A 17,595-nucleotide genomic window follows, 5' to 3' on the forward strand; every position below is an offset into this window, starting at 1 on the left:
GTTGCCACATTTAAAATTATAAACTTATTATACAAGAGTTTACAACAAATTAGCAGTTACACCTAAATGACTTAAGATTTACCCATTGCTGTTTCATTGAGTACTGATTGCCTGGAAACCTGTTAAAATAAATTGCAAAAATAAGCTCAGCAAGTTACAAAGCAATATTTTCAGAGGTAGTGATCTTAGATTCAAAGAAAGGAAACCAGAGGAGGAGGCTAGACAGCCATGTGTCAGGAACAGGTCCTTTTAAAACTGTACTGGAGGGCGGCCAGGGAAGCAGGGCCAGTGAATCCCATTAGGATGGGGGTGGGGAGCTTGACACTGGTGGTTGGGCCATGTGGCTACCTGGCTTCGAGCAATGGAGGCAGGACATGGGGTGGGGCAGGGTGGAAGAATGTGCATATGGGGGCGGGAGGTTCCTGGCTAGCTGTGGTTCCCCAGGAATTCAGGAGGGTCCAAAAAGGTGGAGGGTAGAGAGTTTGGCAGTAACACAGAAGAGGCGTCCTTAGGTGGTGGGGGCCCGATCTTGGCCAGCAAGATCTGGGCTGTGGAGCAGGCAGAGAGGAAAGTAAGAGAGAAGGGAGTAGGATGGGAGCAGAGGTCACAGAAAGCCTGGAGATATGGGACCATTTTCTCTCAAGGTAATTAGGCCATGCCTGGGTGGAGTAGAAGATTAGGCGTTTATTCCGTATGTCCTGGGCCAGTCCCAGTTTCTTCAAGTTCTTTAGGAGGCAGGCCAGAGGGCATTTTGAGTCCCACCCTCAGGATTGGCCAGATCTCAGAGTCTCCCCAGTAGCCCGGATCTAATGAAATTTGGTCAAGGCGTCCCCTGTCCCGGACTTCAGCAGACGGATTAGAGGTCAGTCCTGTACGGGGCCAATCCAGCTTTGGGACATCTCCAACAGCCGCTGGGAGGCTAAACAGCGGAGAGAACAGAGACCACGTGCACACGATTTGGGGGTCTCTGTCCAGACCGAGAGCTAGCCGGAGATCACAGAGACTGGGTCAACCCAGAGGCGGGAGGGAGAGCAAGGGAGGAGTTATTTACAGTTGGTTGAGCGTGGTCCGTAGTTAGCCTGGGGCACCAGACAGGTTCAATGAGTGAGGGGGCCTCGAACCCAGAAAGGGGAGGCTCTAAACCTCAGCTCCCCAGTTTCGGCACCATCTGTAAGGTGTCCAGTGCATAACAGATCTTCCCAGGCAGACGAATCAATTAATTCACAGGCTTTTATTGAGGTTCCACTTCCAGGAGAGGTTCCACGGCCCCAACAGAGCGGGGCTGGGGAAGTCGCCAATACAGTCATTTCATACTTATGAATAAAATAACACACGATTATAAATAATTGGAATAATCTTTTAATTAGGGAAGTTCTGATATATACTAGAAATTCATTTCTGACTACCAGCTGAAAGCACTTGTTTTTTTAAAAAAATATTCTAATGCAGAATTTCTTCCAAATTTGAACTATTTACCCTTTATAATATAATCTGAACCTATGCTTTAAAGAAATACTTATTTTATAAACTCAGCCATATGAAATAAATTAATATTTCCAAGGTTAATCTCAAATTATATTTTAAGATCATCAATATTACAGTGGTCTTAGTCATTTCATAGCAAGATATCAGATGCTGGCAAAAGACAAATTCTCCTGACTTGTCACTTAACATTTTAGGTTATATGTGATTAAGCAAGATTTGCCCAAAAAGTGACAGGCCAAATTTTCTCATGGTATATTGAAAATGTGGAACTGCTACATTTGATCTGCACCCTGTGACATTGCCTCAGACATGAGGCAGGGCAGAACTGATGCCATCTGTCTCAAACTACCAAGAATATTCTCAGCATGGTCTAGAGTTTATTTTATGCTGATAAGAAAGCAGTCAACATTTACTTCTTATAGATAGTTCCACAAAATAACAGGATTAACTGTACATGTCCCCTTGCTATTCAGTACTACCTGGTCATTTACTTCTACAGCACCACTATTTTGTCATTTTTCAACATTGTTATCATTCCATGTACTGGCTATACATAAGATAAGTGTTATGTTTGTTGATGTATGTGTGTTCCTTACATGACAATTAGATTTCTTTGACTCATGTTAGCTATCTTAATATGGGTTTCCCTTTCAGATAATTGGCTGTTTTCAATTTCTCTTTAAGTTATGGTACATTCTTGAACATTACAAAATACCAAACTTGCAAAAATGTATTTTTACTAATCTGAAAAAGAGAGATATCTTTCATCTGCTGATTCACTCCCCCAAATACCCTTAACAGTGGCAGCCAGAAGGCCAAACTCCCATCTGGGTCCTCCATGTGAGCCACCACCTGCTGCCTACCAGGGTGCACATCAGTAGGAAGCTGAATCAGAAGGAGAGTGGGAACTCAAACCCAGGCATTCCGATAGGGGATATGGACATCCCAAGCAGTGTCTTAACCACTGTGCCAAACACACGCACCCAAATAGAAGCAGGAAAAAAGTTGAAATAAGAGATTTATCTGGGAAGTTGAGAAGTGCATCGTCCTTTTCTTTCTTTGGATTGCACTGTGCATATGTTTGTGACAAAAGGAAGAAATATATATTTGGTGCTTGTTCTCATTCTTAGAACACATTCCTAAAGTCCTTTGAACCTCCAAAGTGATAGATGTATTTTGCATGCTAATGAAATTATCAGTGGTTGGGCATCCAGGAGGTCCTGACAGCTGGTTGCCAGGGGAACCAATCCTGTGACCAGAGAGTTGGGATTTCCATCCCACTCTCAAACCTGGAGGAGAGCAAGGGGCCTGAAAGCTGAGTTGCAGAAGAATGGCCAGTGACTTATTCAATCATACTGACACAATGAAGTCTCCATGAAAACTCAAAAAGATATGGCTTGGGGAATCTCCAGGTCAGTGAACATGAGGAGATGTTGGGTGGGTGGTGTGCCTGGGGGTATGGAAGCTCATTGCCCTTTCCAACATGCTTTGCCCTAAGTACCTCTTCACTTGACTGTTCATCTGCATCCTTTATAATACCCATTTATGCATGTACATATAAGTGTCTTCTTGGGTTCTGTGAGCCATTCTAGCAAATAAAACCAGGGAGGAAATTTAATTTCTAAGGTCAGTCGGAAACAAGGATGTGAACTTGGACTTGTGACTGACATTTGAAGTACAGAAGAAAATTGGGAGACTGAGTTCTTAACCTATGGGATTTATCTATCCTATCTCTAGAATAGTGTCAGAATTGAGTTAAAATCTGAGTTAAAGAATTGAATGATTGCTTAGTGTGTGAAAAAACTCACATACTTACTGACCAGAAGTAGCCTAAGTTTTGAGTGAGAGGACAGAGATAACAGTTTGCTTTTTCTATAGAGGATTAAATTTGTATCATTTTTGCTTTAAATATCAGGTACAATGCCAGACACTGGAGATACAAGTTTAAGAAATTATCAACAGAAATTATCAACAGAAATAGGTCAACACAAGAACAAACATAGTAGATTCAATAAAGCATCACAAATGATGAGCTAGACATTTTATGAGCTACAGTTGTGGCAAAAAGAAGAAAAGGGTAATTCTACCTGGTTGATGGATTGAGAAACTTCAAGCAGAGTAAGTATTAATCAATTGGAAGGTGGGATGTGATAACATAAGCCACAAAGCATCTTGACCAAAAATCAAGACCTAAAGTAGTTTCTCTGAATATGGCAAATCCCAAGGGCAAGAGCAGAGACTGTGGCTGTCTGCTTAGGAGAAGAAGGTATAGCAGGCAGGTGGAAAGTGTCACAAGACAAAGACTGGAGAAATAGACAGGACACCCACTGATGTAAACTATTACGTATGTTATATTGAAGTGCCTTGCCTTCTGCTGTAAAAGAGCAAAAGATATTAAAGCATCATAGGCAAGAAAATACAGTAGCTACCTCTGACAACCATGCAAACGGAAGACTGAATTGCAACATAGTTCTACTGAAATAATCCAGGTGAAAGAACTGAACTTAAAGTTGTGAGATAAAGAGAAGAAGATGGACATTAGAGTTGTCACAGAAACAGAAAATGCAGAATTTTATGACAAAGGAGCAGGATTCTTAGGAGGAAGAGTAACCCATCAAGATACCCAAGTTTTTTAGCTTGAATGATTGAATAATATTTATAATCCTAAAATAGGAAATGAAAAGAAAAATTAAGCTAAAGGGAATGATGATGACTTTTTCAACACATTGGAGGAAATATCATTTGTATGCCCAAGTACACTGCTCTAGTAGGTAACATATAAACAGCCCTCCATGATTTTCCAACTGAAGAAACTAATTTAAAGAAAGAAGTGCTCAAGATTGTCAGATGTTGTAACAAAGTCAAATGATATCCCAGAAGGCATACAGAGATTTAGCAGTCAGTCCATCATCAATAACTTTGCTGGAACCTCTTTGATGTTGCCAGAGCTTGACCATACTGACTTAAGAATGGATAAAAGATGATGAAAGTGGGCCAGTGCTGTGGCATAGCAGGTAAGGCCATCGCCTGCATTGCTAGCATCCCGTATGGGCACTGGTTTGAGTCCCAGCTGCTCCACTTCCAATCCAGCTCTCTACTGTGGCCTGGGAAAGCAGTAGAAGATGGCCCAAGTCTGTGGGCCCCTGAACCCATGTGGGAGACCTAGAAGAAGCTCCTGGCTTCAGATAGACACAGCTCCAGCTGTTGCAGCCATCTAAGTGAACAAGCATATGGAAGACCTCTCTCTCTCTCTCTCTCTCTCTCTCTCCTGTGCATTTGCCTCTCTGTAACTCTGTTTTTCAAATGAATAAATAAATCTTTAAAAAATTATGTTTTATAATAATGCATCCTAATGTGCTTTAGAGATTTTTCCACAGTTAGATAGCTTTTAAGACAATTAAATTTCAGGTATATCCTTCAAGCTGTGAATTTAATTTATGTGTGAAATTTACCAACTTACACATAGTCACTTGATCAAGAAAAGGAAACTATATTAGATTAAAGTAAAGAATTTTTTTTTCTTTTAGCCACAAGTTGTCTCTTTTGGAACAGCAATTTAACAAATTATTTTTAACACACATATATGTGAAGAAAGTTCCTACTCTAGCATACATTTTTATCCTTATATAAAATGTATAAGAAATAATACATAAATAAATTCAATCTTTTTATGTATAAATAAATACTGGGAAAAATCAAATGAGATAAATCAAAATAGGACCACCATAAAAATCTTCAAGCATTTAGTATGTAAAAGAACTTTGGAACAGGATATTTAGTCTTTTAACAGAGAAGCAACCTCCTCCAGTAACCCTCTATCCTTGAATCAGGATGGGCTGACTAACTCATCTTGCTGAACTGAATGTTGTTCCCCTTGAGGAAAACGTCTCCATTTTCCTCTCTCACTATCCCCTGGCAACCACCACTGAAATCTCTGCCTCTATGAGCATTTTAGATTCTTCACATAAGTGGTATCAAGTAGTATTTGTTCTTCTATTGCTAGTGGTTCCATCTAGCATAGTGCCCACTGGCTTCATTGACACTGTTGCAAATGGCAGCATTTCTTGCTTTTTAAGGCTAAATAATATTGCACCACATATATTTTTTTCTTTCTCCATTCATCAGCTGATGAATGTTTACTTTGCTTCCATATCTTGGCCACTGTGAATAATGCTGCAATGAACATGGAGGTACAGAAAGATATCTCCTTGAGATCATGATTTCAAATCCTCTGCAGCCAGAAATGAGATTGCTGCATCATGTGGTAATGCTCACTAACTTCTTAAAAGTAGTCTTCTCTCTGCTGCTAAAGTACCTATTCTTGGCCAGCGTCGTGGCTCAATAGGCTAATCCTCTGCCTAGCGGTGCCGGCACACCAGGTTCTAGTCCCAGTCAGGGCGCCGGATTCAGTCCCAGTTGCCCCTCTTCCAGGCTAGCCCTCTGCTATGGCCCGGGAGTGCAGTGGAGGATGGCCCAGGTCCTTGGGCCCTGCACCTGCATGGGAGACCAGGAGAAGCAGCTGGCTCCTGGCTTCAGATCAGCGCAATGTGCTGGCCATGGCAGCCATTGGAGGGTGAACCAACGGCAAAAGGAAGACCTTTCTCTCTGTCTCTCTCTTTCTCACTGTCCAACTCTGCCTGTCGAAAAAAAAAAAAAAAGTACCTATTCTTTAAAATAAGTAGTTGCAGTCAAAAGAGAAATGTTTAATCACCATCAAGTTCATGTTTATAAAATCAACAACCGGACAGTTTGCTGATTTTTGCTGTTTTCACTATCAATTTTATTCAGCAAATCACCTTATTAATGATCTGCTCCAAGCATTAGGATAGCAAACTAAATGAACCATGCATTTCATCTTTTAAATAGGACCTGGTTTTTCCTATAATTCTCACTATAAATCTGAAGTGTCTAGCTAACATAATCTTTTTTTAATTTTTTGTTTATTTATTTGAGAGGCAGAGTTACAGACAGTGAGAGGCTGAGAGGCAGAGAGACAAAGGGGGGTCTTCCATCTGCTGATTCACTCCCCAAATGGCCACAATGGCTGGAGCTGCACTGATCCAAAGCCAGGAGCCAGGAGCTTCCTCCGGGTCTCCCACATGGTTGCAGGGGCCCAAGTGTCTGGGCCATCTTTCACTGCTTTCCCAGGCCACAGCAGAGAGTTAGATGGGAAGAGGAGTAACTGGGACTAAAACTGGCACCATTATGGGATGCTGATGCTGTAGGCGCAGGATTAACCTGCTGAGCCACAGTGCCAGCCCTGCTAATATAATCTTTTTTTAAAAGATTTCTTTTATTTATTTGAAAGACAGCGTTACAGAGAGAGGTAGAGACAGAGAGAGAGGCCTTCCATCCAATGGTTCACTCCTAAGATGGCCGCAATGGCCAGAGCTGAGCTGATCCAAAGCCAGAAGCCAGGAGCTGAAGAGTTAAAATTGTATATGTGCAGGTGTAAAAAGTTAAGCTTAAGCTTACAGGTTTAAACCTCCTGGTACAGCTGTAAAAATAAGACAGAGTGAAGTAGCACCTTGACAGTAGGGACTCCATTTTGGAGCACTTGAGACTCCATTCTGGGAAAGCACCCCCCCCACCGTGAGACTCTGGTTTGCAACCATGATCTCAAATAGTCGGACAATAGCAGTGCACTACATCACCCTTGGCAGAGCACAAAAACCCCCTAGCATGATTGCTCAAGCTTAAAAGTAGAAAGGTTGCACCTGGGTTACCTGGGCTAATAATAAAGATGTGATTTGTCTGTGTCTTGCATTAATGTCAAGTCCTAATTGCTAATTGTAATATTGTAACTGGTATTGTCAAGATTATGATAAATATTAATTTCACTTAGGTTTTAGGTTATGTTGACCCCAGTAACCATATACTCTCTTTTGATTTTATGTACTCTCTTTTAATTTTAGCAACTGTATATAGCAACCGTGCATAGCAACCGTGTATTCCCCCCTTCCCGGTTTTGCGGTTTTTGCCTTTATAAACCCTAACCTTTGGTTATTCGGGGCTGCTCTGTTCATGTATGATCAGACAGCCCCAGCATGCTGGATAATCAATAAAGCTTCCCCTTGCTGTTTGCATAAGAGATGTCTCTTGGTGACGTTTTTCGGGCAGTCGACTCTAACAGAGCCAAGAGCTTCTTCTGGGTTTCCCATGTGGGTGCAGGGGCCCAAGGACTTGGGCCATCTTCTACTACTTTCCCAGGCTATAGCAGAGAGCTGGATCAGAAAAGGAGCAGCCAGGACTCGAGCTGGCACCCATATGACATGTTGGTGCTTCAGACCAGGGTGTTAACTCTCTGCGCCACAGTGCCGGCCCCTAATATAATCTTTTTTTTTTTTTTTTTTTTAACAGGCAGAGTGGACAGTGAGAGAGAGAGACAGAGAGAAAGGTCTTCCTTTGCCGTTGGTTCACCCTCCAATGGCTGCCGCGGCCGGCGTGCTGCGGCCGGCGCACCGCGCTGATCCGATGGCAGGAGCCAGGAGCCAGGTGCTTTTCCTGGTCTCCCATGGGGTGCAGGGCCCAAGCACCTGGGCCATCCTCCACTGCACTCCCTGGCCACAGCAGAGAGCTGGCCTGGAAGAGGGGCAACCAGGACAGAATCCGGCGCCCCAACTGGGACTAGAACCTGGTGTGCCAGCGCCGCTAGGCGGAGGATTAGCCTAGTGAGCCGCGGCGCCGGCCCCCTAATATAATCTTAAAATGTAATATTTTCCTTGAAACATACAGTGTTCCACTAAGTTAAATACTGAGGCCATTTAATATTTTACTTTATGTTTCAGTTTAACAAGATTTATATTTCACAGTTATGAAAATTAAGTTAGACTTATTATTTAAGAAGTACATTTTGATTGTTTCATGGTTTCAAGCTAAATTATCTTGCTAATTTAATCTAAATTATCTAGTTTACTCCTCAATACATTTTTTTATATTTTATTTTATTTAATGAACATAAATTTCCAAGGTACAGCTTATGGATTACAATAGCTTCCCCCCCCATAACTTCCCTCCCACCCACAACACTCCCCTCTCCCACTCCCTCTCCCCTTCCATTCACATCAAGATTCATTTTCAATTATCTTTATATACAGAAGGTCAATTTAGCATATATTAAGTAAAGATTTCCACAGTTTACACCCACACAGAAACACAAAGTGTAAAATACTATCTGAGTACTAGTTATAGCATTAATTAAACACCTAAGAGTATTTGTGTATTAATTACAGAGTTCAACCAATAGTTTTAAGTAGAACATAAAAAATACCAAAGGGGTAAAGTATTAAGTTCTTTTTTTTCCTTTTTTTGTTTGTTATATAGTTTTTTTATTTAATAAATGTGAATTTAGAAAGTGCAACTTGTGTATTGTGTGGCTCCACCCCCCCCCCCCCCGCCAAACCTCCCTCCCTCCCGTGGCCCTCCCCTCTCCCACTCTCTCTCCCATTCTGCCCTTCATCGAGTTTCATTTTCAATTACCTTCATATACTGAAGATCAACTTAGTATATTCTAAGCAAGGATTTCAACAGGCTGCACTCACACAACCGCACAAGGTATAGGGTATTTTTAATTATTTTTTATATTTGGAAATGTGAAAACAGTCAATTTTGAAAGAAAAAAATGGCAGCTATATTAGAATAAGTGGAAATATGGTCTTAGAATTAAGATATTAAAACATATCCCCTTTTATAGGAAATATTCAACATGGTAAGAGAACAATATTAGGACTTAACAGATTAATCCATTGCAAACTATGAAGAAGATCATTTGGGGCCGGCACTGTGGCATAGTGGGTAAAGCTGCCACCTGCAGCACAGGCATCCCATATGGGTCCCTGTTCCAGTCCTGAATGCTCCACTTCTGATCAGCTCCTTGCTGACGTGCCTGGGAGAATAGCTGGAGATGGCTCAAGTCCTTGAGCCCCTGCACCAATGTGGGAGATCTGGAAGAAGCTCCTGGTTCCTAGCTTAGGCCTGGCCCAGCCCCAGCCTCAGCCCTTGTGGCCATATGGAGAGTGAGCCAGCAGGTAGAAAACTTCTCTCTGCCTCACTCTCTCTATAACTCTTTCAAACAAGTAAATAAATCTTTTAAAAAATCATTTGCTTTCTTTTTTAAATTTTTAAGATTTTTTTATTAATTTATTTGGAAGTTAGAGGGGAGAGAGAGAGAGAGAGAGAGAGAGAAAGAGGAAGAGAGAGAGAGAGAGAGAGATCTTCCATCTGCTGGTCCACTCCCCAAATGGCTGCAATGGCTGAGCCTAGGCTGGGCCAAAGCCAGGAGCCCAGGGCTTCCTCAAGGTCTTCCTGGTAAGTCTAGAGGCCCAAGGACTTGGGCCATCTTCTGCTGCTCCACCAGGTGCATTAGCAGGGAACTGGATCAGAAGTGGTGCAGCCTGGACTCAAACTGGCACCCACATGGATGTCAGCATTGCAGGCAGAGGCTTAACCTGCTTTGCCACAATACCGGCCCCTGAATTCCTTTTTAACACAGAAATGAATCTTGTGCTCGCCATGCTTTCATGGTATATAATTCCAGCAAAGTGATCTAGCTAAGAATTTGTTGAAAACAACTTTGTCCCCAATGTGGCATCCACCCTCCTGTGTGACTGAGAAAATGAGCACTTAAACATCAAGACTTGTGATGATTATCCTTTGTACTCTCAATCATCCTTTTATTTTTTAAGTGATTTTCTGTATCCCAATTCCTTTTACCTTTACAAAGATGCAGTCCTTCTTCTAGTCCCTGACATAAAGAGAAGTATAATTTTTCAATTTTCCATTAGTTTCAAAAGTAACTATCAGTTCAGCCTCATCCCAAATGTTTTCCTTTAACTATGAACCAAATGGTTCGAATCTTACAATATTATCAATTTAATGCCCCTCCAACTCCCTTCACTTATTCATTCAAAGTCTTACATTAATTTAGTGTTCAAGTATACTTTCAGTTTTTAGTTGTCTATTTATGGTTATTCAAAGAAAATCACATTTCCATTCTTATTCTTCACATTATTTTCTCTTGGCACAAAATTATAATTATTTCAAACTTGATAAACAGCAATTCTCTCTTATTCATGGGGGTTACAGGTCAAGACCACTGGTGGATTATAAACTTTTTTTTTTTTTTGACAGGCAGAGTGGACAATGAGAGAGAGAGAGACAGAGAGAAAGGTCTTCCTTTGCTATTGGTTCACCCTCCAATGGCCGCTGCGGCCGGCGCGCTGTGGCCAGCGCACTGCGCTGATCTGATGGCAGGAGCCAAGTACTTATCCTGGTCTCCCATGGGGTGCAGGGCCCAAGTACTTGGGCCATCCTCCACTGCACTCCCGGGCCACAGCAGAGAGCTGGCCTGGAAGAGGGGCAACAGGACAGAATCCGGCGCCCCGACCGGGACTAGAACCCGGTGTGCCGGCGCCGCAAGGCAGAGGATTAGCCTAGTGAGCCGCAGCGCCGGCCCTATTATAAACTTCATGGTTAGTACTGAGTCACACATTTTTTTCCTGTACATACATACCTATGATAAAGTTTAGATTATAAATCAGACACAGTAAGAGGCTGATAGCTACTAGGCTTGGTATTTGTATGTTGAATGTTCCTCAAAGGCTCATACACTAAATGTTTGATCCTCAAATATAATGCCAACGGTACTAAGAAAGTCAGAACTTAATTCAAGTGTGATGCTTTAAAGTAAGACCTCTGGAAAGTGACTGAATTGGATTGGGTTATTAAGGTGGAACCCCTACAATTGAATCCTAGTGGGTTCATAGAGACCACATAGACAGACATGAACTTGTCTCAGGACTCTGTCAGCAAGAATGCCATCCCCAGATACTGAACCTGGGGTCTGTCCAGTGTTAGACTACGAACCTCTCTCAAAATTAATTTTTGATTTTATCTCTTTTTGAGAGCAAGTGGATTCTTCATACTGAATGCTACACCTGTCTGTATTATATGACCTATAGAGTTAATATACCCTTCCATGTTTATACCCTACTGCCTCCTCTGCATTCTATGTTGGTTATATTGGACACCATCCTGATTTCGTCACAATTGAAGTCTCACTTTGGGTGATAACTTTTCTCCTTTGTCATCATCTTTTTTTCAGATTTATTTATTTATTTGAAAAGTAGAGAGAGAGAGAGAGAGAGAATCATGCACCCACTGGTTCACTTCCCAGATGACCACAATGGCCAGGGCTGGGCCAGTCAGTCTGAAGCCAGGAGCCAGGAGATTCTACCAGGTCTTCCACATTGTTGCAGGGAACCAAGCACTTGGGCCATCTTCCCCTGCTTACCTAGGTGTATTAGGGAGCTGTATTGGAAGTAGAGCAGCCAGGACTCCAACTGGCACCCATATGGTATGCCAGTGTAGCAGGGAGTGACTTTACCTACTACTCTACAAAACCAGCCACTCTCATCTTTAATGCTGCCAGCTGTAGCTTTTTCATCAGAAGATGAAGCCCCTAGAATAGTTTTTATATTGCTTAGCCTCCACCTACTCCTGAATTTATGTAACTATCCCTTACTTAGAATAAATGACTTGATGTTACTCATGGGATTCATTGTGGACATTTTCGTATAGGCTCATTGCTTTTAAGCACAACCTGGTACCTTCATATTTTTATGTTCATGTTTTCCACCCAAAAATTTAATGTCCTTAATATGTTACCACACATGGTGGCCATAAATTTACAGTTAGGTATGACAGTAAACTAGCATGGATTTCTTTTTACTTCTTCATAATTTTAAAGATATAAGACTGGCTTTTACCTTAGATCTTAGTAACCTCAGATAACGATTTTTTTCTTTCCTCATTAACTTGAAAACCTTTACCTTTTCACTTCCAGGAAGCTAGGGCAGAAGCAGAGGAACTGCAACTCCAACCAGGCACTCCAGTATGGCATGCTGGTATCCCAAGCAACCAATTAACTGTCCCCAACACTGGCACATAAACTCAATACACTTTATAGGTGAATTTAGTTTTTCTGTTTCTTCATGGTTCAATCTTGATAGGTTATATGTATCTGGGAATGTATCCAATTCTTCTAAGTTTTCAATTTGTGTATAACTTTATAGCAATTTCTTATGATCCTTTGTATTTCTGAGGTACCAATTATGGCTTCTTTTTCACTTCTGATTTTGTTTGAGTTTTCTGACTTTTATTCTTTGTTATTTTAGCCAAAGGATTGTTGATTTTGTCTTTTTAAGAAATCAACTTTTCATCCCATTGATCTTTTGTACTTCTTTTAGTTTCAGTGTTTTTATTTTTGCTCTTAACTTTATTTCTTTTTTTGAGACATAGGACATTTCTAACAACCCAGAAATTTCTCACATCAAATTCTTGAACAGAAGTCTACCACCAAAGGCAAAAATTATTATAGTTTCTAATTCCATAGATTAATTTTGTCTTACTGAATTACTGGAATAAATTCTTCATTCAGCATCTTTTAAAAGTTTGCATGTTCTTTGATGGCCCATTCTTTCCGCTGGGATCTCACTGTCAGATTGTTTATTTAGGTTATTTTTTTTTTTCCACAGCGTCTTGGCTTTCCATCCCTGAAATACTCTCATTGGCTTCTTAGCTAGATCTGAATGCCTTAAGAGCTGATTCTGAGGCCAGAGTGCTGTTTAGGACATCTGCCATTCTATAAGTTTGCTGTGTATCCCGCTTCCCATGTTGACATTGTCTAAATAACATTGGAGTCGGTGAACACAAAAGGCTTCCATAGCCGTAGCAACTCATGACAAGAGCCTAGGGTGATTACTGATGTCATAAACAAGAGTGTCAATTGTTAAATCAATAACAGGAGTCAATGTGTACTTACTCCCCATGTAGGATCTCTGTCCTTAATCTATTGTACTATATGAATTAATGGTATAACTAGTACTTAAACAGTACTTATACTTTGTGTTTCTGTGTGGGTGCAAACTGTTGAAATCTTTATTTAGTATATACTAAATTGATCTTCTGTATATAAAGATATTTTAAAATGTATCTTGATGTGAATGGGATGGGAGAGGGAGCGGGAGATGGGAGGGTTGCAGGTGGGAGGGAGGTTATGGGGGGAAAAGCCACTGTAATCCATAAGCTGTACTTCGGAAATTTATATTTATTAAATAAAAGTTCAAAAAGTTTGCATGTTCTGTCACATGGCAGTGGTTCAATATTTTTAATGTTATATAGTTCAATGAATGATTGTACTAGAATTAATCTGTTTTCTTGTCAATGGATATTTGCATTATTTCTAGTATTGAGTTATTATAAGTAAAGCTTCTATAAATATTCATGTATAATTTTTCTGCTATATGTTTTCATTATTCTTCAGTAAATACCCATGGGTAGAATAAGTGGGTCATAGGGTACTTGTATGATTAATTTTATAAGAAATGGCCAAATACTTTTGCAAGATAGGTTTACCATTTTATACTCCCACCAGCAAAATATGGGAATAACATTTCCCTATGTCCCTTCCAACGTTTTTTTGTCATTACTTTCAATTTTAGTCAACAGATAAGTGAATATTAATATCTCCTTGTGCTTTTGACTTGCATTTTCCTGTAAGAAATTTCCAATGTGAATATTGAGCATATTAATATTTTCTTTTAGAAGAGTATGCTTTTTATACTTTTTTAATACTATCTTTTTATGGGTTTTTAACATTATCATTATTGTTTTGTTATTGATTTGCATCATTTATGAACCACAAATTTGGCCTTCCCCACACAATGAATCTGCTTACAAATCGATCTTGGGCTTCCTAGAACTGTAAGAAGTAAATATCTGTTTTTTGTAAGCTACCAAGTTCATGGTACTATTGTTTTAGCAAGCCAAGTGGACAAAGACACAAGTGTTCTTTGTATATTCTGAATATAAGTACCTTGTTAAAATAGGTCTTAGGGCTGGTGCTGCGGCTCACTAGGCTAATCCTCTACCTTGCAGCGCTGGCACACCGGGTTCTAGTCCCGGTTGGGGCACTGGATTCTGTCCCGGTTGCCCCTCTTCCAGGCCAGCTCTCTGCTATGGTCCGGGAATGCAGTGGAGGATGGCCCAAGTGCTTGGGCCCTGCACCCCATGGGAGACCAGGAGAAGCACCTGGTTCCTGGCTACGGATCAGCGCGGTGCACCAGCCACAGTGCACTGGCTGCGGCGGCCATTGGAGGGTGAACCAACGGCAAAGGAAGACCTTTCTCTCTGTCTCTCTCTCTCTCTCTCTCATTGTCCACTCTGTCTGCCAAAAAAAAAATAGGTCTTAGAAATATTTTCTCCAAGCCTGTCATTTATCTACTGCTTTCATTAATGTAATTTTCTCAAGTCATAACATCATAGGACATCCTTATGCAAACATTCAAAACAGGATTTTTTTAAGTATGAATACATCTGCATATTCAAAGCTCAATAAAATAAAACAATTGGTTACATCATGGTAGTCCCTAAAAATGTAAGAATAAAGGCAGGTTTGAAAGGAAGCATTTTAAAGTATTTGAGGAGGAAGTGTAGGCAGAACGTAAGAAAGGAAAATCCCAAATAAGAGGTACCACGAGTCAGCTTCGTGGTGAAGAAGAGATGCTGATAACACATGAAGGGGTAAGACAGCCAGAAGCCTAAGTGAGGGAACATTTGTCATGAGAGAACACAGGGAGAAAAGGCAGGGAAGGAGACCTACCCCACGGCAAGCCGGGAACCTTAAAGCCATTACAGACAATGCTCTCTAAGCTCTTATCCCTTTCATACTCCCTGCACTGTGAGGAATGAGTCAAGACCTACCTCAAAAATAATTAGAAGCAAGAAGCTGTTTAAAATCTGAAAGCTGGAATGAAGACCTTTCTCTCTGTCTCTCTCTGTCTACCGCTCTACCTGTCAAAAACAAAACAAAACAAAAACCCTGTAAGCCCTCAATTTGTTAGAAATTAACTCAGTTGTATTTGGAAAATAGAAGCAAAAAAAAAAAAAAAAAGTGGCTTTATACCCCAGGAAAACTTGGTAGCAATGAAAGTTAAAACCCAGTGTTGGGCCAGAGTTATGGCACAGTTGATAAAGCCACTACCCATGAATCCAGCAAACCATACAGGCACCAGTTTGCATCCAGGTTGCTCTACCTCTGATCCATCTCCCTTCTGATGGTCTGGGAAAGCAATGGAAGATGGCCCAAGTGTTTGATCCCTGCCACCCATGTGGGAAACCCAGGTGAAGCTCCTGGTTCCTGGCTCCTGACTTGGGTATGGCCTAGCCCTGGCTCTTGCAGCCATCTGGGGTGTGAACCTGCAGATGGAAGATCTCTTTCTCTCTCTCTCTCTAGCTCTCATTCTCACTCTGCTACTGTGTGTGTGTGTATCTGTAGCTCTGACTTTCAAATAAATAAATAAATCTTTTTTAAAAAGGACTAGGGTAAACATACTAATTCCTCACATATTTAGCCAGTTAAGTGCCAGCGACTGTGCTAAGTATGATGGGCTGAGAAAGTATTACAATTTCTACAAAATCTAACAATCTCACTGGGGAGAAAAGTCTTTAACATATAACCTAATAAAATATTAATGTAAGACTAGCAGTGATCAAAGATCAAAATCACGTTTAGGGAAAATAACAGTTCAAAAAAAACGAAGAAAGAAAGAAAGAAACCATTGGCTGACCAGGACAAGCCACCACCATTTTTTGGGAACACAGGAAACTGGTTAAACTTGTGGTTGAACAAAGTTTTGAATGGGAGGAAGTGAGGTAAAAGGACAAATATTTGAGGACAAAGTATTTGCTTGAGGTCTGTCCCTCATCAATAAAATTGCTATTTTGCACATGACTTTCCTGAGGTAATCTGTTGAGTTAAACATAAACATGAGGTAATGTTTTGCCTACAGGAACTTTGTCACACTTCTCTTCTTATGTAAGACTAACCTTCTCTCTGGATTTCAATAAAGAATACGCTTTCCTAGTCTAAAAATCTATCTTGAAACCTTGACTTTCTTCTTGCTGTCTGTACAACTTTATTGCTTTCTATTGTAAGGTATGTAATTAAATCACATGCTGTAAAGCCCTATACCATTCAATGAAATGGAGTGTCTTTATATAAGGTGTTTTATTTTCAAAGTGACTTTGGCCTCTTTGCTCTCTGCTGACTGATGTATTCTGAGAAAGATAAAAGAAAGTGATTATCTTTCATTTCATCTAGGTTAAATACTGAATGCTGTTTATACCCTTTTTTTTTTTTTTGAGCACCAACTTCTACTTGGCACAGTTGAAGCTAATTTCGTATACTTTCTATTTAACTTTCACATCTTCGCAGGTTAAAATTCAGAAAAGTTAGAAGAATTCCCTAATCATGCATAGCTATGGATTAAAATTCAAGAATTTAAGTAATATCTCACAGAGCTTACTATGCAGTAAACAACAAATTAAATGTAATCCATTATTCTAGAGTGCAACCTAGATTACAGAAATTACATTTCTTTAAAGGACATTTTTAGGATGATTGGAAAATGTTCAATTTATATGTAATGTCACTTTTCCTGAATACATGTTATAGTCTATAAGAGAATTTCTTTATTCTTGGAAAATACATGCAAAACTATTTCTAGGTAACAGGATTTAATGTCTACAGCTTACCTGGAAATGGTTCAGAAAATAATAATATCAATTACACACAGGTATGTACATATGTCCTTTCAAAACATTAGCATCTGGGGGCTGTGTAGTGGTGCAGCATATTAAGCTGCCGCCTAAAATGCCCACAGCCCATATGGGCACTGCCTGCACTTCAGTCCATCTCCCTGCTAACCTGCTTGGGAAAGCAGCAGTAGATGGTCCAAGTGCTTGGCCCCTGCAACCTGTCAGGGACACCTCGACAGGGTTTCATGCTCCTGGCTTCAGCTGGCCTGGCACCAGCCATGCAGCCATTTGGGGGAAGAACCAGAAGATGAAAAATCTCTTTCTCTGCCCTCCACCAACCTTCATGTCTCTATGTAACTCTGCCTTGCAAATAAGTAAATAAAACTTCAAAAGAAATATTAACAAATAATGAATTAACAAAGTTTTGTGAAGGGTACCTAGGAATTGTATTATTACTAAAAAAGATAAATGAATAAAAACCTGAAGTACTTTCAGAAACAGCAAGAGATATCA

The 17,595-nt window shown here is 40.5% G+C and overlaps 1 long non-coding RNA gene across 4 annotated transcripts in view; it reads right to left on the bottom strand.

The window, feature by feature from the left end:
• The window catches only part of LOC103351202 (LINE-1 retrotransposable element ORF2 protein), a 354,869-nt gene that overhangs the window by 180,535 nt on the left and 156,739 nt on the right, over positions 1 to 17,595 (bottom strand). The gene's annotated exons all lie outside the window — the stretch shown is intronic.

The sequence above is a fragment of the Oryctolagus cuniculus genome, chromosome 12, assembly GCF_964237555.1.
Source record: "Oryctolagus cuniculus chromosome 12, mOryCun1.1, whole genome shotgun sequence".
Taxonomy (NCBI): Eukaryota; Metazoa; Chordata; class Mammalia; order Lagomorpha; family Leporidae; genus Oryctolagus; species Oryctolagus cuniculus.